The following is a 13,359-nucleotide window of genomic DNA, read 5'->3' on the forward strand; positions in this document are numbered from 1 at the left end:
CCTAGTTGCCCTTGAGAAGGTGGTGGTGAGCTGCCTTCTTGAAGTCCATATGGTGTAGGTACACCCACAGTGCTGTTAGGAAAGGAGTTCCAGGATTTTGACCCAGAGACAGTGAAGGAACGGCGATATATTTCCAAGTCAGGATGATGAGTGACTTGGAGGGGAACTTCCAGGTGGTGGAGTTCCCATCTATCTGCTGCCCTTGTCCCTCTAGATGGTAGTGGCCGTGGGTTTGGAAGGTGCTGTTGAAGGAGCCTTGGTGAATTCCTGCAGTGCATCTTGTGATGGTACACACTGCTGCTACTGTGCATCGGTGGTGGAAGGAGTGAATGTTTGTGGATGTGGTGCCAATCAAGTGGGCTGCTTTGTCCTGGATGGTGCCAAGCTTCTTGAGTGTTGTGGGAGCTGCACTCATCCAGGCAACTGGAGGGTATTCCATCACACTCCTGACTTGTACCTTGTAGATGGTGGACAGGCTTTGGGGAGTCAGGCGGTGAGTTACTCATTGCACGATTCCTAGCCTCTGACTGCTCTTGTGGCCACAGTATTACATGACTAGTCCAGTTCAGTTTCTGGTCAGTGGTAACCCCCAGGATGTTGATAGTGGGGGATTCAGTATTCGTATTGCCGTTGAACATCAAGGGCGATGGTTGGATTCTCTTTTGTTGGAGATGGTCATTGCCTGGCACTTGTGTGGTGCAAATGTTACTTGCCACTTGTCAACCCAAGCCTGGATATTGTCCAGGTCTTGCTGTATTTGGACATGGACTGCTTCAGAATCTGAGGAGTCACGAATGGTGCTGAACATTGTGCAATCATCAGCAAACATCCCCACTTATGATGGAGGGAAGGTCATTGATGAAGCAGCTGAAGATGGTTGGGCCGAGGACATTACCCTGAGGAACTCCTGCAGTGATGTCCTGGAGCTGAGAGGACTGACCTCCAACAACCACAACCATTTTATTTGTGCTAGGTATGACTCCAACCAGCGGAGATTTTCCCCCTGATTCCCATTGACACCAGTTTTGCTAGGGCTCCTTGATGCCATACTTGATCAAATGCCGCTTTGATGTCAAGGGCAGTCACTCTCACCTCACCTCGGTGGTTCAGCTCTTTGGTCAATGTTTGAACCAAGGCTGTAATGAGGTCAGGAGCTGAGTGGCTTTGGCGGAACCCAAACTGGGCATCAGTGAGCAGGTTATTGCTACGCAGGTGCCACTTGATAGCACTGTTGATGACCCCTTCCATTACTTTTCTGATGATCGAGAGTAGACTGATGGGACGGTAATTGGCCGGGTTGGATTTGTCCTGCTTTTTGTGTACCTGGGCAATACCTGGGCAATTTTCTACATAGCTGGGTAAATGCCACTGTTGTAGCTGTACTGGAACAACTTGGCTAGGGGCGCAGCAAGTTCTGGAGCACAAGTCTCCAGTCCTATTGCCGGAATAATGTCAGGGCCCATAGCCTTTGCAATATCCAGTGCCTTCAGCCATTTCTTGATATCACGTGGAGTGAATCGAATTGGCTGAAGACTGGCATCTGACGCTGGGGACCTCCGGAGGAGGCCGAGATGGATCATTCACTCCGCAGTTCTGGCTGAAGATTGTTGCGAATGCTTCAGCCTTATCTTTTGCACTGATGTGCTGGGCACCTCCATCATTGAGGATGGGTACATTTGTGGAGTCACCTCCCCCTGTGAGTTGTTTAATTGTCTGCTACCATTCACAACTGGATGTGACTGGACTACAGAGCTTAGATCTGATCCATTGGTTGTGGGATCACTTAGATCTGTCTATCACTTGCTGCTTATGTTTTTTGGCATGCAAGTAGTCCTGTGTTATAGCTTCTCCAGGTTGACGCCTCATTTTTAGGTATGCCTGGTGCTGCTCCTGGCACATCCTCCTGCCCTCTTCACTGAACTAGGGTTGATGTCCTGGCTTGATGGTAGAGTGGGGGATATGCCGGGTCGTGAGATTACAGGTTGTGTTTGAGTACAATTCTGCTGCTGCTGATGGCCCACAGTGCTTCATGGATGCCCAGTTTCAGTTGCTAGATCTGTTCGAAATTTATCCCATTTAGCACGGTGGTAGTGCCACACAACACGATGGAGGGTATCCTCAATGTGAAGGCGGGACTTAATCTCCACAACAACTGTACGGTGGTCACTCCCACCGATACTGTCATGGACAGATGCATTTGCGGCAGGCAGGTTGGTGAGGATGAGGTCAAGTATGTTTTTCCCTCTTGTTGGTTCCCTCACCACCTGCCGCAGACCCAGTCTAGCAATTGTGTCATTTAGGAATCGGCCAGCTCGGTCAGTAGTGGTGCTACCGAGCCACTCTTGGTGATGGAAATTGAAGTCCCCCACCCAGAGTACATTCTGTGCCCTTCCCATCCTCAGTGCTTCCTCCAAGTGGTGTTCAACATGGAGGAGCATTGATTAATCAGCTGAGGGAGGGCGGTACTTGGTAATCAGCAGGAGGTTTCCTTGCCCATGTTTGACCTGATGCCATGAGACTTCATGGGGTCTGGACTCAATGTTGAGGACTCCCAGGGCAAATCCCTCCTGACTGTATACCACTGTGCTGCCACCTCCGCTGGGTCTGTCCTGCCAGTGGGATGGTGATGGTGGTGTCTGGGACATTATCTGAAAGGTATGATTCTGTGAGGATGAGGATGACTATGTCAGGCTGTTGCTTGACTAGTCTGTGAGACAGCTCTCCCAATTTCGGCACTAGCCCCCAGATATTAGGAAGGAGGACTTACCGGGTCGACAGGGCTGCAATTGCCATTGTCATTTCCGATACCAGGGTCAACGTCGGGTGGTCCGTCCGGTTTTAGTCCTTTTTTGTGACTTATGGTTTGTTATGACTGAGTGGCTTGCTAGGCCATTTCAGAGTCAACCACATTGCTGTGGGTCTGGAGTCACATGTCACATGGAGCCAGACTGGATAAGGATGACAGATTTCATTCCTTAATGGATATTAGTGAACCAGATGGGTTTTTACTATAATCAACAATGGTTTCATGATCATCATTAGGACTTTTAATTCCAGATTCTTATTGAATTCAGATTCCGGTTTTTGAGCCCGGGTCCCCAGAGCATTATCCTGGGTCTCTGGATTACTAGTCCAGCGCCAATACCACTATGCCATCGCCTCCCCTGGTTAATCTCAGGATAAGGGGTAAGCCATTTAAGACTGAGATGAGGAGGAATTTCTTCACACAGAGGATGGTGAATCTTTGGAATTCTCTACCCCAGAAAGCTGTAGAAGCTTAATCATTCAGCATGTTCCAGACTGAAATTGATATATTTCTGGAGACCTAATGACATCAAGGGATATAGGGATAGTGCATGAAAGTGGCATTGAGGTAGATGATCAGCCATGATCTAGTTGAATCGCACAGCAGGCTTAATGGGCGAATGGCCGACTCCTATTCCCATGGAGACTCTGCCCAATCACATCATTATTTTCTAAGTGTCCAGTTAACACATCCTTTATGATAGATTCTAATGTTTTCCCTACTGCTGATGTGTGACCATAGATCTCTGAAGGCGGAGGGGCATGTTAGTTGGGTGGTGAAAAAGGCATATGGGACACTTGCCTTTATCAATCGAGGCATAGATTACAAAAGTAGGGAGGTCATGTTGGAGTTGTATAGAACCTTGGTGAGGCCACAGCTGGAGTACTGTGTGCAGTTCTGGTTGCCACATTATAGGAAGGATGTGATTGCACTGGAGGGGGTGCAGAGGAGATTCACCAGGATGTTGCCTGGGATGAAACATTTAATGGAGAGAGGTTGGATAGACTTGGGTTGTTTTCGTTGGAGCAGAGAAGACTGAGGGGTGACCTGATCGAGGTGTACAAGATTATGATGGACAGGGTGGATAGGGAGCAGCTGTTCCCCTTAGTTGAAGGGTCAGTCACAAGGGGACATAAGTTCAAGGTGAGGGGCAGGAGGTTTGGGGTGATGTGAGGAAAAACTTTTTTACCCAGAGGGTGGTGATGGTCTGGAATGCACTGCCTGGGAGGGTGGTGGAGGCGGGTTGCCTCACATCCTTTAAAAAGTACCTGGATGAGCACTTGGCACGTCATAACATTCAAGACTATGGGCCAAGTGCTGGTAAATGGGATTAGGTAGGTAGGTCAGGTGTTTCACACATGTCGGTGCAGACTCGATGGGCCGAAGGGCCTCTTCTGCACTGTGTGATTCTGTGATGTCAAACTAACAGGTCTGTTGTTCTTCGTTTTCTCTCTCCCTCCCTTCTAAAATAGTGGGGTTACATGTGTTGCTTTCCAGTCTACAGGGACCTTTGCAGAATCTGCAGATTTTTGAAAGATAACCTCTTTCTATAGATATCTCTATAGCCGCCTTCTTCAACACTCTGGGATATAGCTCATCTGGTCCAGAGGATTTATCAGCCTTCAATCCAATTAATTTTTGGAGTACTACCACTTTATTAAAACTAATTTCTTTCAGTTCCTCATTTTCACAAGTCCCTTGGTTCCCTACTATTTCTGGGAGATTTTCTGTATCTTCCTCCATGAAGACAGATGCAAAATAGTTTAGCTTCTCCTCCATTTTCCTATTCTCCATTACAAACCCTCCTGTCTCTGCCTGTAATGGACCCGCATTTATCCGTGCTAATCTTTTCCTCTTCAAATACCTAAAGAAGCTTTTACAGTCCACCTCTATGTTTCTCCCTAACTTGCATTCATATTCTCTTTTCCCTTTCTTTATCAGTTTCTCGTCCTTCTTTGCTGGATTCTAAATTTCTCCCAATCCTCGGGCTTACCATTTCTTCTGGCACCCTTATAAGCCACTTCCTTTGACCTAATGCAATCTTTAACTTCTTTTGTTAGCCATGTTTGATTCACCTGTCCTGTTGGGTTTTTTGAGGAATGTATGTTTGTTGTGGATGTGTAATACTTCTTTGAATATTAGCTATTGCCTGTCTACCATCAATTTTTGTAATGCATTTTCCCAATCCACCATAGCCAACTTGCCCCTCATACCTTCATAGTTTACTCTGTTTATATTTAAGACCCTAGTTTCAGAGTGAACTATGCCACTTTAAAACTTAATTTAAAATTTTATCATATCATGGTCGCTATTTCTTAAAGGTTCCTTTACAGCAAAATAGCTCTTTCTCATTACATAATACTAAATCTAAAATAGCCCGATCCCTAGTTGGATCGTCCATGTGCTGTTTCAGAAACCCATCTCGTACACACTCCGGGAATTCATCCTCAACAGCATTGGTGCTAATTAGGTTTAACCAGTCTATGTGTAAATTGAAGTTGCTCATTATTACTGTAATACTCATATTACATGCGGCTCTAATTTCCTGATTTCTACTGTACCCAACATTACCACTAGTTTGGTGGCTTATAAACAACACACATCAATGTTTGCTGCCCCATGCTATTTCTTAGCTCCAACCAAACTGATTCTACATTTTGATCCTTCGATCTAAGATCCTTTCTCACTAATGTACTGATGATGTCTGTTATTAACAGCACTACCCCACCTTCTTTTCCTTTTTGCTTTCCTAAATGACAAATATCCTTGAATATTCACCTCCCAGTCTTGGTCACCCTGTAACCACATATCTGTAATGGCAATTAAATCATAACCATTTACCTCTACTTGTGCCTTCAAATTATCTACCCTATTGTGAATGCTGCGTGCTTTCAGATAGAGTGCCCTTATCTTTATCTTTTTAACATTACTCCACATTCTGATCCTATTTGATGCTTGCCTTCGCTTTGTCTGCCTTCTTATTTTGCTTGTTACTTTTCCACTTCCTGTTACCTGTTCTGCTTCCCTCGGATCTGAGCTCCCTCTCAGGTTCCTATCCCTCTGTCAATCTAGTTTAACCCTCCCCAACAGCACCAGCAAATCTCCCTGCGAGGATGTTAGTCCCAGTCCTGCTAGAGTTTTTTTTAAATTTATTCTGTCATGGGATGTGGGCATCGGTGGCAACGCCAGTATTTGTTGCCCATTGCCAATTGCTCTTGAACTGAATAGCTTGCTAGGCCATTTCAGAGGGCAGTTAAGAGTCAACCACATTGCTGTGGGTCTGGAGTCACATGAGGGCCAGACCAGGTAAGGACAGCAGATTTCCTTCCCTAAAGGACATTAGTGAACCAGATGAGTTTTTAACAACAATCAGCAACGATTTCACAGTCACTATTACTAAAAGCATCTTATATTTCCAGATTATATTGGTTGAATTTAAATTCCACCAGCTGCAGTGATGGGATTTGAATGCATGTCCCCAGAGTATTAGTCTAGGCCTCTGGATTACTAACCATTACCACTATGCCACCATCTCTTCTTCATATAACCAATTCATCTTATACAAGGCTCATCTGCCCCAGAACCGGTCTCAATGCTTCCGAAATCTGATATCTTCCATCTTACACCAATTCTCCAGCCATGTGTTCAATCGCTCAATCCTCCTATTCCTGTGTTCACTAGAATGTGGCACCATTAATCTTGAGATTACTGCTTTTGAGGTCCTGCTTTTTAATTTCCTTCCTAACTCCCTAAAATCTGATTTCAGAACCTCATTCCTACCTCTGTTGTTGGTACCAATGTGGACTACAACCTCTGGCTGCTCACCCTCCGCCAGAAGAATGTCCTGCAGCCACTCTGTAACATCCTTGACCCTGGCAGCAGGAAGGCATCCTGGAGCCATATCTACGGCCACAGAAACATCTGTCTGTACTCCTAGCTAATAAATCCCCTATCACTATTCCTCAGTCACTCTTTTTTCTCCCCCTCCTGTGCAGCTGAGCCATCCTGGTACCATGAACATGACTCTGCTACACTTCTCCGAGGAACCATCACCCTCACTAATATGTAAAATAGAAAACTGATTAGCGACCAAGATCGACTCAGGCAACTCCTGCACTAACTGCCTGGTTTTCATAGGCTGCCTGGCAGTCACCCATTCCCTCTCTGCCTGTGTGTTTCTAACCTGCGATGTGACCACCTCCCCAGACATGCTAAACATGTAGCTCTCTGCCTTGCGAATGCATCACAGTGACTCCGGCTGCCGCTCGAATTCCAAAACCCGGAGCTCAGGTTTCTGCGGCTGCTGACGCTTCCTCCAGATATGTTTGTCTAGAACACGTAGTGTGTCCGTGACTTCCCAGATGCCACAGGATGCACATTCCACTCGGTCGAGCTGCTCTGCCTTACCGTAACTATTTATTAGAAGAAGAATAGGCAGAATACTTACCAGTTACTCACCAAACAGCAACTTCCCCTGTACCAAGGTAAGGACCAAATACTGGAGGCTGAAAGAGAGTAGAAAAAGAAAGGAGCATCTCCTTCCCCTCTTCACCAAACTACCTTAATCATTAAACTCCCAGCTTCTCTCTGCAATTGCACTGAGGCCCCTGTATTTATGCTACCTGAGACTCAGAGGAGAGTCAGCTCTGCTGCAGCTACAGAAACCAGATTATGCTTCTTCATGCCTGCTTAAGACTGGAAGAAACTTAAGCTTCAGTTAAACAGTAATTTGTAGTTAAATGCTAATTGCAAACAAGACTATACTTTTAGAAAGAGATTAACCCTTAAGATTCCCTCAGTCACTCACCAAACTCCCAGCTTCCTACTCTGTCCAAGCCACGCTCAGCGTAGAAGGACCTTATATCTGTATCCAACCAATGCTGTACCTGTCCTAAGTGTGTTTGATGGGGACAGTGCGGAGAGAGCTTAATTCTGTATCTAACCCGTGTTAGCAAAACTGGAGTCAATGGGAATCAGGAGGAAAACTCTCCACTGGTTGGAGTCACACCTAGCACAAAGAAAGATAATTGTGGTTGTTGGAGGCCAATCAGCTCAGTTCCAGAACATCACTGCATGAGTTCCTTAGGGTAGTGTCTTAGGCCCAACCATCTTCATTTGCTTCATCAATGACCTTCCTTCCATCATAAGTTCAGAAGTGGGAATGTTCGCTGATGATTGCACAATGTTCAGCACCATTCGTGACTCCTCAGATACTGAAGCAGTCTATGTCCAAATGCAGCAAGACCTGGACAATATCCAGGCTTGGGTTGACAAGTGCCAAATAACATTCGCACCACACATGTGCCAGGCAATGACCATTTCCAACAAGAGAGAATCTAATCATCACCGCTTGACATTCAATGGCATTATCAACTTCCTGTGGGTTACCATTGATCAGAAACTGAACTGGGCTAGCCATATCAATACAGTGACTACAAGAACAGGTCAGAGGCACGCAACCCCGCAGCAGGTAACTCACCTCTCGACTCCCTAAAGCCTGTCCAGCATTTACAAGGCACAAGTCAGGAGTGTGATGGAATACTCCCCACTTGCGTGGATGAGTGCAGCTCCCACAGCACTCAAGAAGCTTGACACCATCCAGGATAAAGCAGCTCGCTTGATTGGCACCACATCCACAAACATTCACTCCCTCCACCACAACACACAGTAGCAGCAGCGTGTACCATCTACAAGATGCACTGCAGGAACTCATCAAGGGTCCTTATACAGCACCTTCCAAACCCATGGCCGCTACCATCTAGAGGGACAGGGCAGCAGACACATGGGAACAGCACCACCTGGAAGTTCCCCTCCAAGCCACTCACCATCCTGACTTGGAAATATATCGCTGTTCCTTCACTGTCACTGGGTCAAAATCCTGGAACTCCCTCCCTAACAGCACTGTGGGTGTACCTACACCACATGGACTGCAGCGGTTCAAAAAGGCAGCTCACCGCCACTTTCTCAAAGGCAAATAGGGATGGGCAATAAGTGCTGGCCTAAGCCAGCAACACCCACATCCCATGAATGAATATTTTTTAAAAACCTGCCCTGGAGATGTTTGATGGGACAGTGTGGAGGGATCTTTACTCTGTATTGAACCCTGTGCTGTAGCTATCATGGGAGTGTTTGTTGGGACAGTATTAAAGGAGGTCCACTCTGTAACTAACCTGTGCCCTACCTGTCCTGAGAACGTTTGATGAGACAGTGTAGAGGGAGCTTTACTCTGTATCTAAACTGTGCAACACCTGAAGTAGGGGTGCCAGGTGCAATAAGTGGAAATGATATGTTCAACAATATTGACATTCTTCACCTTAATAAGCACAAATTTGGAAAGAAGATTGAATTGAATTTTTTGAGGAGGTGACGAGTTGTGTAGATGAGGGTAGTGCAGTTGATGTAGTCTACGTGGACTTCAGTAAGGCTTTTGACAAGGTCCCACATGGGAGAATGGTCAAGGAGATAAGAGCCCATGGGATCCAGGGCAATTTGGCAAATTGGACCCAAAATTAGCTTAGTGGCAGGGGGCAGATGATAGTCGAAGGTTGTTTTTGCGATTGGAAGCCTGTGACGAGTGGTGTACCACAGGGATCAGTGCTGGGACCCTTGATGCTTGTAGTGTACATTGATGATTTGGAAGTGAATATAGGAGGTATGATCAGTAAGTTCAAAATGACACGAAAATTGGTGGTGTCATAAATAGTGAGGTGGAAAGCCTTAGATTACAGGATGATATAGATGGGCTGGTAAAATGGGCAGAGCAGTGGCAAATGGAATTTAATCCTGGGAAGTGTGAGGTGATACATTTTGGGAGAACTAACACGGCAAGGGAATACACAATGAATGGTAGGACCCTAGGAAGTACAGGGGATCAGCGGGACCTTGGTGTACATGTCCATAGATCCCTGTAGGCAGCAGCACAGGTAGGTAAGGTGGTTAAGAAGGCGTATGGGATACTTGCCTTTATTAGTCGAGGCATAGGATATAAGAGCAGGGAGATTACGTTGGAGCTGTATAAAATGCTAGTTAGGCCACAGCTGGAGTACTGTGTGCAGTTCTGGTCGCCACACTACAGGAAGGATGTGATTTCACTGGAGAGGGTGCAGAGATTCACCAGGATGTTGCCTGGGCTGGAGCGTTTCAGCTATGAAGAGAGACTGGATAGGCTAGGGTAGTTTTCCTTAGAGCAGAGAAGACAGATGGGACCTGATAGAAGTATATAAAATTATGAGGGGCATAGATAGGGTAGATAGGAAGAAACCAGGGGGCATAGATTTAAGGTGAGGGGTAGTAGGTTTAGAAGGGACTTGAGGAAAAATTGTTTCACCTAGAGGGTGGTTGGAATCTGGAACACACTGCCTGAGGGGGTGGTAGAGGCAGGAATCCTCACAACATTTAAGAAGTATTTAGATGAGCACTTGAAACGCCAAAGCATACAGGGCTATAGGCCAAGTGCTGGAAAATGGGATTAGAATAGATGTGATTGATGGCCGGCACGGACACAATGGGCCGAAGGCCGAATGTTTCTGTGCTGTATAACTCTATGACTCTAAGAGTTTGACACAGCAGCAAAATTAGATGGCAGGAAAGTCAATGGACCATGTTCACCACATATCAACTTATTTAATGTTCTCACTCTTACACCTTCCAATAAGCGGCTCTGGCAGAGATTAGAAATGAGAACCCTGACTGGATTTTTTCCTTTCCCACGTGTGTTTTGGCTGTTGCTCCCATCACTTCTATTCCATTTTATCTGAACCCTTTATATTCCTTCCCTTCCTCGGCCCCTCAGTCTTGTCGTTATTTGTCTTTTCATTTCTCCCAAATTCCAATCCCAGCCCAGACCTTTGGTACTCCTTAGCCTTCCTACTCTCCTGCCACCTTCCTCTTATATAAATGTTCAGCTCCCCTCTGTGCCTGTCTTGACATCCTCTGAAGGGCCCTCAGTGCTGCCTCCCTATGAACAACAACCTTTTCAAGGTGGACATTTTCGGAGCAGCAACCTCAACTACCCCATCACACCCTCTCGCCAACCTTCCTGCCTATTGGGGGCAAATCTTGCCAAATGTCCTTCCCAGTGCCTAACCTGGGGACTCTGGCAGTGGAGCAGCTAACACCACCTCTCTCCACATCTCCCTCCAGACTGTCTGTTCACTTGTGACAAACCCTTGCCACACCTGAGCTCATTGTGGACGACTGCATGGATATTATGGCCTCAACAGAAACGTCCCTTGGGGGTAATGACACCATCCTTTAAATGAAGCCTTTGTTCTCCCCCCTAATCCTTTGGCACTTTCTTGTTATAGCATCTCACCCTGTTCCACCCCTCTTGCTCCTCATTTACAATCCTCATACTTTACCAAGCACCCAAGCACCATGCCAATTTTCTCCGAGGTATCTCCATTGCTTCACCGCCTACTCCCCGCCAGCCTATGAAGCAAGTGAATTCTCATCCCTGATTTGAATCCCATCTCAATTCACCGTGCTTGCTCTCCTCTGAGTTCCTTGTCTTCCTTTCCTCCAGGAACCTGTCTCTCCATAGAAAGCCCCTAGCCTATATTCAGAGCCACCTCCTCGACTTGCCATCTCATGTGGCCTTGCTACTCCATCATGTCAAAAACAGAAAAATCACTGATCACTTTCTTAAATCACTCTCCACCCACATCCCCCTTCCTCTCCCAACTCGACTTCCTTCTGTGTCCACCCTGGAAAGCACAATCTTCCCATTCACTTACAACGGCACTTTCAAATTCCCAACTATCTAGCCTTTGACTCTCTGTTCACCAATTTCTGCAGCTACTGATCTGCTTAGCTACACCCTCACCTCAACCTTCGATGCTCTAGTCCCCATTAAAGACATTAGAGCCTCTCACTCTGGTCACTCTCCCAATATGGCTCTCGTCTCCACTTCCTAATGTCCAAGGGGCCCTGAAGTGAACAGATATGATGGACCACTGTTTTATCTATTCATTATCACATTTGGCTGGACCACAAAGTATTTTTGAGGACCTGCTCTCATCTGCCAAAACTGTTCACTATTCCAGGATCACCCTGCAATGCAATTTCAATTCCTGGCTTCCTTTTATTGCTGCAAACCAGCTTCATAAAACCCTCTCCTCTGTCCTCCCCCACACCTCCAACCAGCGCAAGGAGCTCATGAACTTCTTTGTCACGAAGTTTGAGACTTCCAATCAGCTGTCTCTGTTACTTCCCTCCCTTCCTCTAGTCCACCAGGCCAAACTTTCTCTAAGGTTACCTGCTGCGCTATACCCAAACTCCAATGTTTCCTCTAGTTTCTCTCCTGTCCCTCCTCACGTCCTTTCCAAGGTCATTTTATCCATGAGACTCACCTCTTGCTCCCTTGACCCTTTTTTGACTAAACTGCTGGTCACCCAACATCCATTCCTGGCCCCCATGTTAACCGATATTGTTGACAGTTCTCTCTCCTTCCATACCGCTCTTCTCTCCTTCAAACCTACGATCATCAGCCATCTCCCCAAAAAACCGAACCTCGATCCCTCTGTCCTTGCAAATTACTACCCCAACTCCAACCTCTCCAAAGTCTTTGAACATGTCATCTCCAAATCCAATGTTGTCATCTTTACTGAAACTCCATGTTTGAATTCCGCGAATCAAGTTTCTGCGCTGTCACAGTTACTGAAACAGTACTCATCAAACTCACAAATGACAGAGGCAACTACCCCTCCTCCTCCTTCTTGACCTGTCTGCAGCCTTCGACATGGCTGATATACCATCCTCCTCCAATCCCTCTCCTCTGTCATCCAGCTGGGTGGGACTGCAGTCATCTGCTTCCATCCAGATCTATCTAGTTGTAGCCACAGAATCTTCTGACCCTACGCATTCCTGGCTGGCCTACCACAGTCTACCATCTGTATATGTGAGGTCATCCAAAATTCTGCTGCCTGTATCCAAACTCACGTCAAGTTCCGTTCACCTGTTACCCCTGCGCTCACTAATCTACACTGGCTCCCCATTAAGCACAGCCTTTATTTTAAAATTATCATCCTTGCTGTTCAAATCCCTCCACGGCTCGCCTCTCTCCATCTCTGCCAGTTTACAACCCTCCAAGTTATCTGCGCCCCTCTAATCCTGGTCTTAAACATCCCTGATTTTAATACCTTCAGCTGTCAAGGAACCACCCCTTAGGCCTCTCCACTTCTCTCTCATTTAAGATGCTTCTTAAAACCGACAACTTTAACCAAACTTATGCCCGCCTTCCCTGATATCTCTTTCTGCGGCTCTGTATTAAATTTTGTTTGCTCATGTGAAGTGCTGAGATATTTTACTGTGTTTATTTGTAAGCTATTGTTGTTTTTCCAGCCCAGAGAGGAGCAGAGACCGATTACAGCGCTCTTCACCCAGCCGTGTCGGACAGCAGCACAGAGCTGGGACTTCCCTGCTCTGTCAGTCATCAGCTAAGCTGTCGGGTGATGGTAGTGGTGGTGGTGGTGGTGGTGGTGGTGGCGTGGGTGAGAGGTGGGTGCGTGGAAGAGGAGGGGATGGGAATCAATGCAGAATTTCATTAATGAAAG

General features: G+C 46.5%; 1 protein-coding gene across 1 annotated transcript in view; it reads right to left on the reverse strand.

Moving 5' to 3' along the window:
• LOC144692089 (uncharacterized) overlaps positions 1-13,359 on the reverse strand; it is a 981,581-nt gene that overhangs the window by 149,835 nt on the left and 818,387 nt on the right. The gene's annotated exons all lie outside the window — the stretch shown is intronic.

The sequence above is a fragment of the Cetorhinus maximus genome, chromosome 2 (genome assembly GCF_964194155.1).
Source record: "Cetorhinus maximus chromosome 2, sCetMax3.hap1.1, whole genome shotgun sequence".
In the NCBI taxonomy this organism is placed as follows: Eukaryota; Metazoa; Chordata; class Chondrichthyes; order Lamniformes; family Cetorhinidae; genus Cetorhinus; species Cetorhinus maximus.